Consider the following 16790-nt stretch of genomic DNA (forward strand, 5'->3'; position numbering starts at 1 on the left):
TGGCATGCAAATTTTGGTGGAAGGATTGAGTATTAAATTTAAAGGGGGAGATAGAAAGCTCTTGTTAAATTTTAGATTGTGAAGGGATTTCTGTAGTGGAGAGAGAGTTCGAACATTAAATTTCGTAAACTGTATTTACACGTTTTCGACCCCGAACGTGGCAAAGGAGAAGCTGGAAAAGACTAAATATCTCCGGAATGGATCTTAAGAAAGTATTGATACCCCATTAAATTAATATTCTTGAAAACCGGCAAAGAAATGGATGAAAAAATTTTCTTGCTCGCTTCGCTCGCATTATTCTGTTGCGAGCATGCGTGTTTGGCACTTCGATGAGGTGAATGTGAAGTTTTTATACTATAGCTGCATTACAAGACAAGCGATATTCTCAATGGTCTCGATTATGATCAACGATTTTAGGGTGGTCTTGAGTGATGTTTAGGGAGGAGGGGCAGATCAAGTATACGTGTGTTCGGTAAAGCTAAGAAGAAAGTTACTTTCGGTAGACACGCTGTCGTAATTAAATACTTTGTGGGGATTACGATATGGTTTGAGGGTGCGAATGATTTGATTTGGGGGGGACGCATGACATGATTTTTGGGGGTATGCGCCATTGGCCTTGGGGGGGGATGGGCACCCCTGGAATAATGTTAGTGATACAAAATTACACCAAAAATAACTGTAGTTTCATGGTATGAGCCAGACGTTAATAATACAATTTATTAAAAAATATTTTATCCGCATTGCACTTGATCCATTTAGCACTGAAGGGTAAAACGGATCACTAACGGGTCAATAGCGATCAGTGTAAATATACGCACGTGCTGCATTATATTGGGGTATCCTGACACGGTACACACAAATTGCTTTGTCCCAACAGCATTTACTATAGCTCATGTGTCATGTCCAGTCTTACGGCGGGCGGCTTACATGCTGGCAAGGACAGTCGGGAGCGGCGAAACGACCAATCCAGCGCGATGTGAAACTCTGCAGCCTGTAGAATGAGGTGCACGCAGCACCTCCTCCCGCGACGTCGTAACTCTCGGCGCCACCGCTGTTGTCTGGTGGGTCTCTGCGGCGTATTCTCCGCTTCCCACTTCTCTTGCCAGCATGTAGGTCGCCCGCCGTAAGATTAGAGAAGAGCTATAGTGTGGTTGGAAAGCAAGGGAAAGTGGACGAATATTTCACTTCCGCGGAGAACGTGCCCTTTTGCGTGCGTATACCACATTCATTCCTGAATCTAAAACGAAATGAAATAATAATAGCTCATTTTTTGACAGTCTGTATACCTATATATAGGGCGATTCAAGAGTCCGACACCACGGCAATGCAGATGGCCAAAAATGGAAAGTAGTTGGAAACATGGGGTTTTAAATACAATGTGCTTGAATTTTCAGCTCAGCATATACCCTTGAGACTGTACACTGGTACAAGCCTCAATGCGAACGGAACATCAGGGTTTCTCTCCAAATGACGTCAATTCTGCCAGTCAGAGAATAGTTTAGAATTAAATAATATAATTAGGAGGCAATCTGACACAATCTCTCTCTCATTAAAAGTTCCACGCAACTTCACTAAAGTTATCAGGTAGCATAGGCGTGCGCATACCCTCTGATTAAGGGGGCAAAAGACTTGAAAGTTAAATCGGAGAAAGAAAATCTTCATTTCATCTCACTGTTTTATTGTATTGATGGATATGGAACGGGCGTATATAGAGTATGTCCGCACCAACCGAACATCACTGTATTAGAAGAATTTAAACTTTCGTGGCACCAATGTTCTTGCACCCCCCCCCCCTTTATTTCGTCTCTCTGTGGTTCAGAGACTATTTAACATTTAAACATGGTTTCGTACATCAGATTCAAAACAACCACACGCCATTTATTCATTTCCAATAGTGACGGCGATTAGGATTTGTTGGGGGGAGGGAAGTTGTCCCCCACACTTTTTGCCCCCGCTACGTGCATAAAGTGGACTGAAAGAAAAACTAAATATGCTGACCAAGGCAGAAATTTATTTTATTCTAAAATATAAACTAAACGTAACCTTTCAACCTTCTAGCAAGGTCGTCTTCAGACTCTGCACTAAGTACAAACGTAACAAGGTACAAAACAGGACGATATAGTATATATACACACAAACATTACTCCCTCCAGCCTCCACCAGACTATTAGAAAGTTGTTGTTCTGGAACATTCTAGCAGGTGGCTTTCCCTTGTCAACTGTACTTTCACCTAAAAGGCTAAACATATTCTCTTCCATGTATAATGTGAAAGAAAAGTGTCTACAAAGAAATAATAAACTGTCCTTACTCCTCCCTTCCCAGTCTTGTCACCCAATCGCCGCTACTGATTTCCAGTGCATGGACATTTTATTCTGCACACACACAGACGCAGCACAACTAATGAGTTTGAGTTTGATTTTAAAATTGTGGGAGCGTCAGCACTTAGGCTATTTTGCTCCCGTCACATTATACGGGGGCCAGCCCCTTATCATTACAAAGAACAACTCTAACGTTGCATCTAGAAATATTAACCTTCAATCATTTCACACTTTTTCTAAATCAGATTATTGTTAGATTTGTTTCAGTTTATGTTTATGAACTATAGTTTAAAGTGCTTCCAACCGGCATCGAACCTGGGACCCCTTAATTACAAGGTGACGACGTTGCCACTACGCCAGGGACGATTCTTCCACGTAGGAAGTGAGGAACTTCCTACAGTCACATTTGAACTTATTTCCAGTTCTCTACTTTCTAGGAGTTTTATTCGTGCTATAATACACAATGTATTATAAGCAAAATGTATGTACAATTGCCTAGGTTAGCTACTGTCAAGAGTTGACCGCTCTCGCTTCCTCCAGCAGTAGCCCAAAGACACAGGCTTCCTGCCGCTCGCTGAGGAACATCGGCGGTCATCCTGCAGACAGATTGGTGAGGAGTAGAAGGGGCAGTGAAGGGAGGGGGAAGGTTGCGAAGATCGGCGAGGGCCGAGGAACCAACAAGAGTTTCCTCAATCGGCGATGCCAACCCCAGCTAATTGTACTAAACCAAGGACAGTTCCATTTTTGTTGGCACTTAGCAACCTGCTTTTGGCATAATGGTCAAATCTAGCATAATCTGCAAACGCCAGTCTCTTGGAAAGGGAAATCGAATTCAAAGGAATATGTTTTCAGGAAATAAAAATAAAATTATGTCCAAATCTTATTTATACTTCACCAGTGGACATGTTTCAAAGGAAAGGAAGTATGCCGACCCAGCTTCAAGCTTTTTTACACGATTTCACGATCCTTCCTCTTATATTTTCTTCATCCTGCCTGATTTAGTTCTTCAGGAGGTTTTATGATAGGAAATCGGTGAAAAGTTGGGTGTAAACAATTTTCTAAAAACATTTTTAAGTTCTATGTTGTTTGTTGCACCATTGTTAACAATTTTGGAGGAAAATTTACACTATTACGTAAGTATTAAAAATAAGTAACAAAAGTTCAAAATTCCAGAAAACTAGATGCAGAATTACAATTATCTGAAAAAATAATTAATAATAAATCCTAGCACACTTTAGAAGAATTTAGCATAATTTCGAAGTTTAAGCAGCACTTATTATCGTCAATCCACACGACGACAGGGAGGGGGAAAAAATCGAAATTCTTGCAAACTCTGAAATTTCGTCAATGTTATTTTCGTCTGATTTTATAGGTTCACATTTAAATATTTCCGAGTTCAAAGTGGTGAGCAAGAGCCCCTTGCAATAATTTGAGCATGGGCTTGGAGCTAAGATTCTAAATGCAATGGATGGTACAGTGTCTCTCAAAAGTTTTAGGACAACGACATTTTAAACTAGGCAACCCAATTTACACAAGGCGTTGGTGGGTTGCATGTAGAGTTAGGCTCAATTTCAGGGTTTCCACATGCACATTAGGTATTTATAAAATACGCGAAAGAAAGATATCCAAATATTATTGCATAAAACTAGAAAAAAATCAGTATTACATTTGTTGCAATACTCTCAGAAAGAAACAACATCGATTTTATAGTATTTCATTGTTGATGAGTCTACACAAAGGAAAAGTGGAGAGAGGAAACGAAAGGGAACAAAGGAGAGGAGAAAAGAGAAAGCAAAAGGAGAAGAGGAAAAGTAAGGAAGGGAAGAAAATAGAGGACAGAGGAAGCGGATAGGAGAAGTAATGAGGAGAAAGGAAAAAGATGCGAGGAGACATGAGGAAAATGGAGCAAAGAGGAGAGAAGAGAGGAAGGAAAGCGAGGTGATAGAAGAGGAGGAAAGGAGTTTGGAGAGGAGAGGAGTAGACGATAAGAGGGGAGTGGAGAGTAGAGTAAAGGAGAGAAAAAGAGAAGAACGAAAAGAAGAGGAGAAGAGTGCAGTGGAGTCGGAAATATAAGACAGGAGAGGAGATAAGAGGAGTGGAGAAGAGTGGGATGGAGACAAGAGGCGAGAAAAGTAGTGAAGGCGGTATGAGATAAAAATATAGGAGAAGGATGGGAGAGAAGAAGGAGAAGGAGAAGTTAAGAACAGAAGGGACTGGAGACGAGAGGTGAGAAGGGGTAGTTGCAGAAAATACGTCTCGGCGTCAAGAACTGATGAATTGATAAAATTATCGACATGAAACATTCATTAACATTTTATAATGTATTGGAGAATGTATTAGATCGGTGCGAAATTCCTTTTGGCCGAGTTCAGAGCAAGATAAAATCTTCCACGTAAGATCTTTGATTTTACCTGCGATTATACCACTAAAAACATGAATGTAATTTTCATATTTATCCAATTTTTCTCCTCTTCTCGGTTCGTTGAAATTTTGTTATTTAACATTTCTCCTCCCCCATCGTTAATTCCAATCTGAATCATTTCGTTTCATACGGCGTGGACAATGAACGCAATGGGATATGTCTAAAACGTACGAAAAGTTTCTGCCACCGAAGTGGTTTGAACCTATGACCATCAGATTATCAATCCTTAACGGTAACCACTACCCCACAAGCTTTCGCTCCTAAACACAGGTAGAAGGAGCTGACCAATGTGAAATGCAGATCCAACCCCCCTCCTACATGTCATGTGCAAAGAAAATTTGTTTGTAACAAAGAAAACGAAGGTAATACGACTGGGCGAAAACATTTAATGGAAACTTTTCATTCGATATTTGTGAAGGTATCTTTGCATTGAATTCGAGTGGAAAAAGGAGTAATATTAGTGTGTCCTGAATTGCCACAAATATAAATGGTTATTTCATTAATATTTGTCAATGTCTTTGAAGCAGAACACAATTATCGTTAGAGTATCATAATTCAAGATCTGATACGTGAAAATATCCCTTTAATCGTGTGTCAATTCATTTATTTGTTTATTTTTTTTAGTAAATTCCAGTTTTAGGACAATCTAGCCACTATACACTATTATTACAAATAATGTTGCCATGCTCTTGTTTAATAGAAGGAGAATTAAATAAAAGAGAACACCTCGTAAGGAGGATCGAAACTGGGACCGCTAGCAGCTTATATCATTTCATTCAATTCTCAATTTCAGGACTTTTCAGGACAGACAATCACAAACATCAATGCCTGAGCCGGGATTCGAACCCGGGACCCTCGGCGTTGTAGCGCGATGTGCTACCCACTCCACCACGGGGGCCGACACCACTACACCACGCCCTTACCTTCCGTTGAATCAACAATGTTTAAGTATTCTGTTCCTCCAATATTGTAAATGTCCTTGGATATACATGTAGTTGAATTTTACTTTAATTTTGAATTGTTTCTTGTGGTTTAGCAGCTATCTTCGAGAATATATTTTGGAAGTGATGAAGAAAAACAAGAATATTGGTAGATGTTGTGAAAATGCTAGTTACTTCTTCTAACTTATTATGTTGATTAGACATTATTAATGAAAAATATCTTGTGCCTTGAACATTGCAGGGCGATGTTCTCTTCTTGTGATACTGCAACATATGAAATGCTTTTTTTCTGACGCAAGTCTCGTGTCCAGAACAGTCTTATGAAATGCATTTGCTGTTACGTATGGTAACACGAAATAATTACAGCGTTTGCAAAAACGTTTTCGAACTGCTAAATGTGCGAGACGTTATACATAAACAGGCGGAAAATTGTATTCATAAAATCACATCACATTTGCCAGTGTTAGTCAATAGAGAGTCGTGGAACAGTGTGTTAAGGTGTTGGATTAAATCCTTCTTATTTTACTATTTCGAAGAACAACAATTTTTAAGGTAGAACAACAGTCATTCCGTTCCGCTCTTTATTTATTTTAAATTCTTACACATTCCTTTAATTGATTTAAAGAATAAATAAAAGTATTGCTTGCTTTTCTGTCATTGGCCTAGACAGTGGAATTATGCGTGCAAAGTTCCTGAAAGCTCAGATAGGTTAAACCGTTTATTGACAATCGTGAACTTTTCGTTTAATAGATAATATTTGGTTTTATACGACGGAGAACATTGGTTGAATTTCCTTTCTTGCTCTTTTGAGATAATATATATATACTTCTACAGTAGCAATCGCGTTCGGGAAAGGTTAAAACATGACTTGGTATTCAAAGGCAGATAAGCTTGGTAACCTAGCTTGTTCGCGTTCATGAGTCACGCTTCACAAGGCCGCTTCTTATCGCAAAACATCGTGCGTCGATGCCCAGCGTCTAGTCTACACCCAAAAAATTACAAGTGAGTAGAATTTTAAAGAAAATCTGAAGAATAATAGATTTCATCAGATGCGGCTACGTGGGCACTATCTCAACATGCAATAAGTAATGATTCCTGCAAACAAAAATGCTTATTGAATGAGTATTCGGATAGTAATATGTGCTTTATCGTGTAACATGTAAGATACTTATTGGGATTTCCGCGTAGTAGGGCAACCGATCCATGAAAAACAAAATAAAATTGAATGGTTGGTTTAATATAGATAAATATTTTTTTTATTAATTTTTCCTCATTCCCTTGTTTTTCTTATTTTAATAATAACAATAACGCATGGCTCAAGAACTCTCGAAGGGCCTTGGCCTATCTCCCGACTGCCAGTCTCCCTCACACAATCCTTCCTAGTGATCTTCAACCAGATGGGGTGACGTGGGATCAGCACGTCGAACCCTCAACCATTATGGTGGTTATTCACTTGATTACATTTTCGTTCCTGTTCGGCACGGTCGGGACCCTACTTCTGGTTTTGAAAGAGTAACATGGATTATAAAGATGTAAGGGTAATATCTTGCAGAAAATACGACAATCATTGCGTGGCTGTTGGTTGCAATATGAGGTCCAGAACGAATATTTTTTCTCAAGTATCTGTGAATCTTTTTTCGACAGACCGGATACGAAAACTCAGTGGATTCAAGCAGTAATGCAAAAAGACTACGAACCACGACATGACAAACTACGCCCTAGACACGTTACTTCATCGCCGTTAAATAAACCCAATGAAATATTTAAATGTTTTTAAATTATAATTTTCTAACGCACATATGTTGGCTTAACAAATTTAAGACGTAAATTTTTACAACCATGCATGTTATTATCTGTGGAAGAAAGAACAATGAAGAGAGCTGTTTTCTAGTAGATACACAATGTCGAAAAATTATCCATTCTGATATAATCAGAGTACATTTCATTTTTTTTTGTTTTAAGTACACTTTATGCACAGTAAGGCTATTCGGGACTCAACCTAGAGTTTAAGTTACATTGTGCCTCCACCAGATATCGAATCCTGGAGCACCTTGATTACAAGGTAGCGACGTTACAGCTACGCCATCGAGACGCTTCGAAGTATTTGAATGTTTAAACATAATGTAAGCTTTATTTCAACCTGCCGAATCCTCCAACTTCCTGCATATTCGTATCATGTGTGGAATTGCCTGTTTTTTTTGTTTTCGTGGAATTAAAAATCAACTGGCGTAACTATATAAGTAGTGTGTTTGGTACTATTACTGGGTCGATAAATGATGAACCCCCTCAGGCAGATTTGGCTACACTTAAAACTAGCTCAAGATGTGCATATGAGCTTATTGCTCAAGTGTGGTACTCTGTCTAATCCAAGATTTTTGCAAAAATACCCTCGGGAATTTCCCGTGAAATGATGAGCCCCCTCAGATTGATTTGCCTACACTTACAAAAGCTACATCTGTGAGATTGTTGTCCATAAGCTTGTCAAAAATATGCCCCTCTTGATATTTTTTTTGGCTACACCTAAAACTAAGCCAAGATGCTCATAAGAGCCACATACACCCACCCACACCCACCCACAATCACACATATTTACTTCCGGTCCACTTTCGGTCTACTTCCGGTCCACCCACTTCCGGTCCACTTGACAGACACCTGTGTTTCTTAGGTTTATTAAGTATAGAGTTTTGATTTGAACCCCAAGAAATTTTATATAATAAACCAACAACAAAAATGCCAAAGCCAAACACACACACACACACACACACACAAAGTATACAAAGCACACTGCTGAACCCAACTGATATTTTTTATTAAGCATAGAATTTTGATTTGAACCCCAAGAAAATTTATATAAATACCAAAGCCAAAAATATTAACACACACACACACACACACACACACACACACACACACACACTAAATATACAAAGCACACTGCTGAACCCAACTGATATTTTTTATTAAGCATAGAATTTTGATTTGAACCCCAAGAAATTTTATATAAATACCAAAGCCAAAAATATTAACACACATACACACACACACACACACACACACACACAAAGTATACAAAGCAAACTGCTGAACCCAACTGATATTTTTTATTAAGCATAGAATTTTGATTTGAACCCCAAGAAATTTTATATAAATACCAAAGCCAAAAATATTAACACACATGCACCCACACACACACACACACACACACACACACACTAAATATACAAAGCACACTGCTGAACCCAACTGATATTTTTTATTAAGCATAGAATTTTGATTAGAATCCCAAGAAATTTTATATAATAAACAACAAAAATGCCAAATCAAAAATATTGTAATCAATGCAATAAGAATATATCCAGCCCCAATTGGGCTAGGCACCAAAAGAATTGTGATCCAGACAAATGCAGAACTCCAACAAAAATATGCCCTAAATGTCATAGAAAATATAGTATAGAATATTTCACATATAAACATATAGATACTTGTTCTGCACAGTCATCAACATTGCCCTCACAACCATCTTCATCTGGTCTGAAAAGGAAGCATGAAACACCTGTTAATGCTAGAGCAGCAAAGCAGCCACGCTATGAACCCATCCATAGCAGTTTTGCTGGCCAACTTAGGGATCACTGTTTTATATCAGAGCCAAGATGTGACATTAAGAATTTTTTGAACAGTATAAATCCTGATGTGCAGGCAATTCTAAATGCACAAAATGGCTCTTATAAGCTGTCCCTCAAATTGTTTACACAATATAAGAAGCCAAATGGCACAAAATTTACAGAGCCCCACATAACAGAAACTGTACCTGTATACTCAAATACAAATTCAGACAAAATAATAAGCAGTTTGATAGATCAATTGAATATTAAACACTCTGAATTTGCAGCAAAAGAATCAGGATGGAACCTATGCGGAACTCCACACAAGCTCTATGTTAATATTTCTGAATTCAGCCCATTACAAGGTTCTACATATGTGTCTTTACCTGACAATATCAAAAACAAAAAAGCTGTGCTTAACATAGAAAATAATGATCAGAAATGCTTTCTGTGGTGTATTTTAGCTGCTTTGTATCCAGTTTTAGATAATCCAAAGAGAATAAGTTATTATAAACAGCATGAAAATGATTTTGATGAAGCAATGGAGGGCTTAAAATATCCAATGTCTGTTCAGAATATTGATAAATTTGAAAAAAAGGCCAGGGATATCAATGGTAAACAATTATCTATTAATGTATTTATTTGTTCTACTGGCCGTGGCAATTGCTTGGTAGCACCTCTCAGAATCAGTACACTTGATGATGATTCTGCTGTTCCGATTGATCTGCTCTTAATTGAAGGGGATGACACATGCCATTATACTCTAATACACAGTCTTGAAGCTTTAGTCAGAAAACAACAAGGCAAATCCAATACAATATTCAAGTTGTGCAGAAGATGTTTGACTGTATTTGATGGTAGAAAAATGGTGAATGGGGTTCGGGAAGTGAATACAGAAATTGCTAAAAACAAGTTACTTGAGCATCTGAAATACTGTGGGAATCATAAACCTGTTCATATGGTGATGCCTAATCCAAGTGAAAATGCCAAATTCAAAAAATTTGAAGCCTTGTTGGAACACCCAGCATATATAGTCTGTGATTTTGAATCAAACCTCAAACCCCTTGCATTCTGCAGCCCAGATCCTGATGAATCTTCAATTACATCATACCAGTTACATGAACCTTCTAGTTTTTATTATGTTGTTGTACAGGATGGTGTTGTTAGTAAAGAATATTTATACATGGGAGCAGATGCCATCAAAGAATTTGCACATAGAATAGAAAATGAGTGCCATGACATAGCATCTAATGTCTTATTAAAATCAAAACCTATGTTGCTTTTAACACAGGATCAGATTGAAGATTTCAACAATGCAGAAAAATGCCCGGTATGTGATTCTGAATTTTCAGATATAAATATCAAGGTGAAACACCATTCTCATACAGATGGTAAATTCTTAATGGCCCCGTGTAATAGCTGTAATATTAAGATCCAGAGACCAAAATTTGTCCCTATATTTTGCCATGGTGCATCCAATTATGATTTCCATCATCTGATCAGGTACGAGGGGTTTAACAAGCAGAATTTAAATATTTTAGCAGAAAATAATTAGAAATATATTGCTATTAGCAAAATAATTAAAGTTAATGGTGTTCCTATTCACTTAAGATTTCTTGATTCATACAGAATTCTGTCTGCTAGCCTGGCTACACTGGCCAGTCAATTATCTGATGATCAATTCAAAATCACATGTGCTTTGTTTCCAAATCAGGACCTGAAATTAATTAGGCGGAAGGGTGTATATCCATATGACTATGTTACAGATTTTTCTAAATTTGATGAGTGTGCTCTGCCACCACAACAAGAGTTTTACAGCAAAATCAGAGCATCTGGAATCACTGATGATGATTATCACCATGCTCAGTTGATGTGGAACAATTTAAAATGCCAGACATTTGGTGATTATCACAAGGCATATTTAAAACTTGATGTCACTCTCTTAGCTGATATACTTCAGGCATTTAGAAAATCTTCCATGGAAAATTATAAGCTGGATCCAATGTATTTTTACAGTGCACCAGGCCTAGCATGGTCTGCAATGTTTTAAACACTAAAATGCAATTGGATCTGATCCAAGATCAAGACATGTATCTGTTTATGGAGCAATGTATACGAGGAGGCATGGTGCAATGTTCTCAGAGATATGCCAGAGCTAATAACAAATATATTTCTAATTATGATCCAGCACTGCCATCAAATTATATACTGTATGTAGATGCCAACAGCCTGTGTGGTTATGCTATGATGGATAAACTACCATATGCAGGGATTGAGTGGGTTGAAGATTTCAATATTGAAGATCTTCAGGATTTTGATGACAGTAACTATGGCCTGTTCTTAGAGGTTGATCTGACAATTCCTGATGATTTACAAAACAAATTTTCTGATCTGCCCCCAATTCCTGAGGTTGAGTGTTCACCTAGCTCTAAACAGAAGAAGCTCATGATGACTCTAGAGCCAAAACAGGATTATGTCATATATTACAAAAACCTCAAGTTCCTAATGAATCATGGTGTTCAAGTGACCAAAGTTGGCAAAGTTTTGAGGTTCAGGCACTCAAGATGGTTGAAGCCATATATTGATACAAACACAGAGCTTCGAACATCTGCAATGAGCCAATTTGATAAAACTTTGTTTAAATTGATGGTAAATTCAGTGTATGGCAAAACCATAGAAAATGTCAGAAAACATACTGATGTTAAATTAATTACTGACCCCAGCCTGAGCAAAAAATTGATAGCAAAGCCTAATTTCAACTACAGAAGAATTTATGATGAACATATGGCACTTTTTAATATGAAAAAAACAAAGATTAAGTTTGATAAGCCTATTTATGTAGGGTCTGTGATATTAGAATTGGTCAAATTAAACATGCTGGAGCTCTATTATGATGTATTGAAGCCTATTTATGGTGATTGTGTAAAATTGCTGTACATGGACACAGATAGTTTTGTTCTTGATATTAAAACAGAAGATGTTTATAAAGATATAGCACAGCCTGAATTGCTTAAATATTTTGATACTAGTGAACATTCAAAGATTCAACCCCACAACAAAAAGGTGCCTGGCAAGTTAAAAGATGAGACACTTGGTGATGTTATTGTGGCATTTGCTGGGTTAAGGGCCAAGATGTACAGCTTTGAAACATGTAGTGGTGCTGTTGCAAAAAAAAGCCAAGGGCATTGGCAGAGTAACTGTTGACAAAGAGCTTGAATTTGAAGATTACAAAAATTGTCTCAAATCCCAGAGTTTAATAAGAACATCAGAATGCAGAATTCAGAGTGAGGATCACTTGTTGACTACAAATGTTGTAAGGAAAGTGGCTCTGGACCCACATGATGATAAGAGATGCATTTTATCATGTGGCATACATACTCTACCATGGGTTCATTGTGGTTTGAAAAGTGGGAATCAATGCCCAATTACAGAGCATGATTTGGAATAACTATGAACTTATTTGGGTTCAAAAAACAGGCTATTATGGACCTTCCAACACCACAACCCTCTTCTGATATAATATCTAAACTAAGTGCTTTGTTAATTATTCATCTGAACAGCATACTTACAGATGTTGATGATAAAACAGGTAAAACATTGTACATATTTAACAATAATTTAAATTATTACCAATTACCTGTAGGTGGTCAATTACAATTTATTACAACTCCCGAGGGTAATGTCAAGATTTCAATAGGGAGAAATATTTATAGAATTAAGCACTCAAACATGATTTCTGGCACTGTATATACTGTTTCAGCTGGTGATTGTTTATATATTCAGGTCCCGGGATCCTATGACAAGCTTATACCTTTTTTATAGAATTAAGAATTAGATATTCAATAATAAATAACCACTAAATCAAAATGCCTAATGATATATTTGGCCATACAAGACATGAAGATCACAGTGATGAGATTCTGATGCTTGATGTCAGAGTCAAAAAATTAAGAAGTGATTTACAAGCTTTACAAACCACACTCAATGCCAGTCTTCAACTAGAAATTACAAATTTACAATCACAATGCATGGACCTTCTTCTTAAAATTGACTCAGAACTCAAATTGCTGCTTCAGAAATATACTGACTTGGCCACATTAGATAATTTTCAAAGTTTAGAGGAGGCTGTAGCAGCTCTTCAAGCCAAATTTAAGACTCAGGCTACCAACTCTGAGCAATTGAAACAACAATTCGGAGAGCAGATTAATAATGTCCAGGCTCAGCTCCAAACAATTGTCAAAAGCATAAAATCACAAGAAGATTTTGATCTAGTGATTTCCACTCTAAAGGAACAGATTCAATCACTACAGATACCTAATCTGGACCCTCTGAACAATGCCATAGCCGAGGTTAAAGAAAAAATTGAGACACTTGAAAATTTTATGAACAACTTGCCATCTTCTGATGCTTTGAGTGCTATAACTCGGAGGGTTGCCAACATCAAGCTGCAGCTTGAAACATATGAAGATTTTGGAAAAATTCAAAGTACCATAACCCGTCTTGAGGGTACAATAGCAGCAGTGCAAAGTGATGTGACAAATGTACAAGAATCTCTAGAATCCCGCTTGCCTGGTATTGTAGACACCCTTGTCAGTGTCCAGCAACAGATCACAAAACTTGAAAATCTCATTTTCATCACTTGATAGATGATATCTAAACAAAGCTTGAAATTTTACAACAATCAACACCTACTCAGGCAGACATAACTCTGCTCCAAGATGCTATGCGTGGTGTGGTTGATGCTTCTGAATTAAATGATGTGAAATTGGCACTTGAATTTTTGCAAAATACTGTATCAAATCTGCCTACATCACAGGAACTTAAAAATATTAAGAGAGCTGTGAATCGCATATATAAATCAGAAGATATCAAGAATATCCAGACAGAGATCAAACAACTTACTCAGACAGTGGCCACTCTACCAACTAATCAACATATTAATGAACTGCATGCCCTGTTTGAGGATATCAGAAGACAAGTCCATGATCTTACTGTCCAAAATTCAAAATTGGCAGTTGTTGAAAATTTACAGCAAATTGTAGCTAATATCAAGCAACAGCTAGGGACCATGGAATCCAATCAAGCAAATGCTCTGTGTGTTTTTGCCACCCAGCTTCAAGAGATTGTGCAACAATACAAAAAACTTCTTGTGGACATAAAGATCAAGCCAGGCCATGATGATGTTGTTAGGACTATCAATGAGCACCTTGAATCTGTAACAAGTAGATTGCTTACAGCAGAAAAAAGAAATAACTGGCATAATCGAGAATCCTAAACATACAGTAATTCTTGAATTGTACAGTATCCCCAACAAAGAATATGATTCACCATTTACACCAGGTGGCAAAATATATATGCTGTCCCCTGCACAATTTTATTACCAATTTTTTGTTGGGGGCACACTTAGACCAATCAAGATCAAATATTGGCTTCAACCACAGGCACACCACTACCCTACCTTATCAATAACAAATGCTAACAACAAACAAAAATCACCAGTGTAGAGTTAGAGGATTTTACAGACCCCAATACATTAGAAACTTCTTATGCTGAAGATGATGGCGCTCTGGAATTTAGTATACAAATAGGAGACAAACTGTATTTAGAAAATCCTGTAGTATCAGCTGCTGAACACTCTATAGTTGCAATATTCTTGTTTACATACTATGTCTAGACAAATTATTGTTGATGAATTACACAGACAAGCCAGACATAATTATAAGAGACTGCCAGTGGTTACAAAAGGCATAGATGATTTATGGCAGTGTGACTTGGTTGAGATGGCAAGTGGACAGCTGAAAAACTTAGACAAGATCAACAAGGGCTACAAGTATCTACTCACTGTCATAGATACATTTTCAAAATTTTCCTGGGCTGTGCCACTCAAATCCAAGACTGGAAAATGTGTTACAGAAGCCTTCAGGACAATCATCAATCAGAGTGGAAGATCACCGCGCTATTTGCAAACAGATAATGGCAAAGAATTCTATAATTCTGTGTTCCAACAATTTATTAAAAGCCAGTCAATACAACATTACTCCAGTTACAGTGATCTCAAGGCCTCTATTGTAGAAAGATTCAACAGAACTCTAAAAAATCATATGTATAAACAATTTACACTTCAAGGTAATTATAAATGGCTTAATATTCTTCCAGAACTTCTACATAAATATAACAACTCGGTCCATTCCACAATCAACATGAAACCCTCTGAGGTAACTTCATCTGATGAGCAAAAATTGATCAGCACTGTTTATTATCCTAGATACCACCCAACAACAAGAAAAGCCAAATACAAGGTGGGTGATCAAGTAAGAATCAGCAAATATAAGCACTTATTCAAAGGAGGCTTTACCAGAAACTGGAGCACTGAATTATTTACAGTGGTTCAAGTTAAACCTGGGACCCGATACACATATATAATAAAAGATCACCGAGGAGAAATTCTCAAAGGCAGGTTTTATGAAGAAGAACTCAGCAAAACTAAGCAGCCTGACACATATCTCGTAGAAAAAATCATCCGCAGAAAAGGCAACAAGATACTGGTGAAATGGCTAGGACTTCCAGAACACAGCTGGATCGAGGCAGACAAAGTGATACTATGAACACCTGGCATGTTATAAAAAGGCTGCCAGAGCCTGAACAGCAGAATAAGAGAAATGGAATGCTGCTGCCTGATAATATTAGATGTCTTATTGTTGGGCCATCGGCTTGTGGTAAAACTACACTAATGATTGATATTTTTTTATTGGCATCCAACTGGTTAGATTGGAAAAACAGGCAGTTGTATGTCTTCTCTAAGAGCTTGGAACAATTAAAATATCAGCAGCTGATGAAGCTATATGATGGACTGGATATAGCCACTTTTGAACCAGATGTTAAGCCACTCCATGAATGTCTTGATAACTCTGTTGTTGTGTTTGATGACATTATACTGGATAATCAAAACAAGGTTAGAAATTTCTTTACACAGGGCCGACACAAAAATATAGATTGTTTCTACCTGGCACCGACATTTTCTAAAATACCGAAGCAGCTGATCCGAGACAACTGCAATTTTATATGTGTGTTTCATCAAGATCATATCAACCTCAAACACATACATGATGAATATGTAGGTGGGGACTTGAGCTACAATGATTTTTCCAAGTTTTGCAGTAGGTGTTGGAACCAGGACAACTATGGGTTTGTCACAATTGATATGACAAGGAAACCCAATAGTGGCAAATACAGAAATAAAATCAACAATTTTCTAGACATTGAAACATATATAAATAACCATGAAAAGGCCAATCATTGATGATCTTAAATTAAGAGATTATCTTGTAAAAAGATTTAAGGGATGGAAATCAGAGAACCGAGGAATCTATGAAAACACAGGCAAACAGAACAGCCTATTATTATTGCTATTAGTGAATTAGGAAAAAATATCAAAACTGTTACAGAGCAAAATCAAAATTTGATCACAGAGCTTGTACCTGCTAGGAACATATTAGATTATCCAATC

Source organism: Lepisma saccharinum (genome assembly GCF_977018435.1).
Source record: "Lepisma saccharinum chromosome 12 unlocalized genomic scaffold, izLepSacc3.1 SUPER_12_unloc_1, whole genome shotgun sequence".
Lineage (NCBI taxonomy): Eukaryota > Metazoa > Arthropoda > Insecta > Zygentoma > Lepismatidae > Lepisma > Lepisma saccharinum.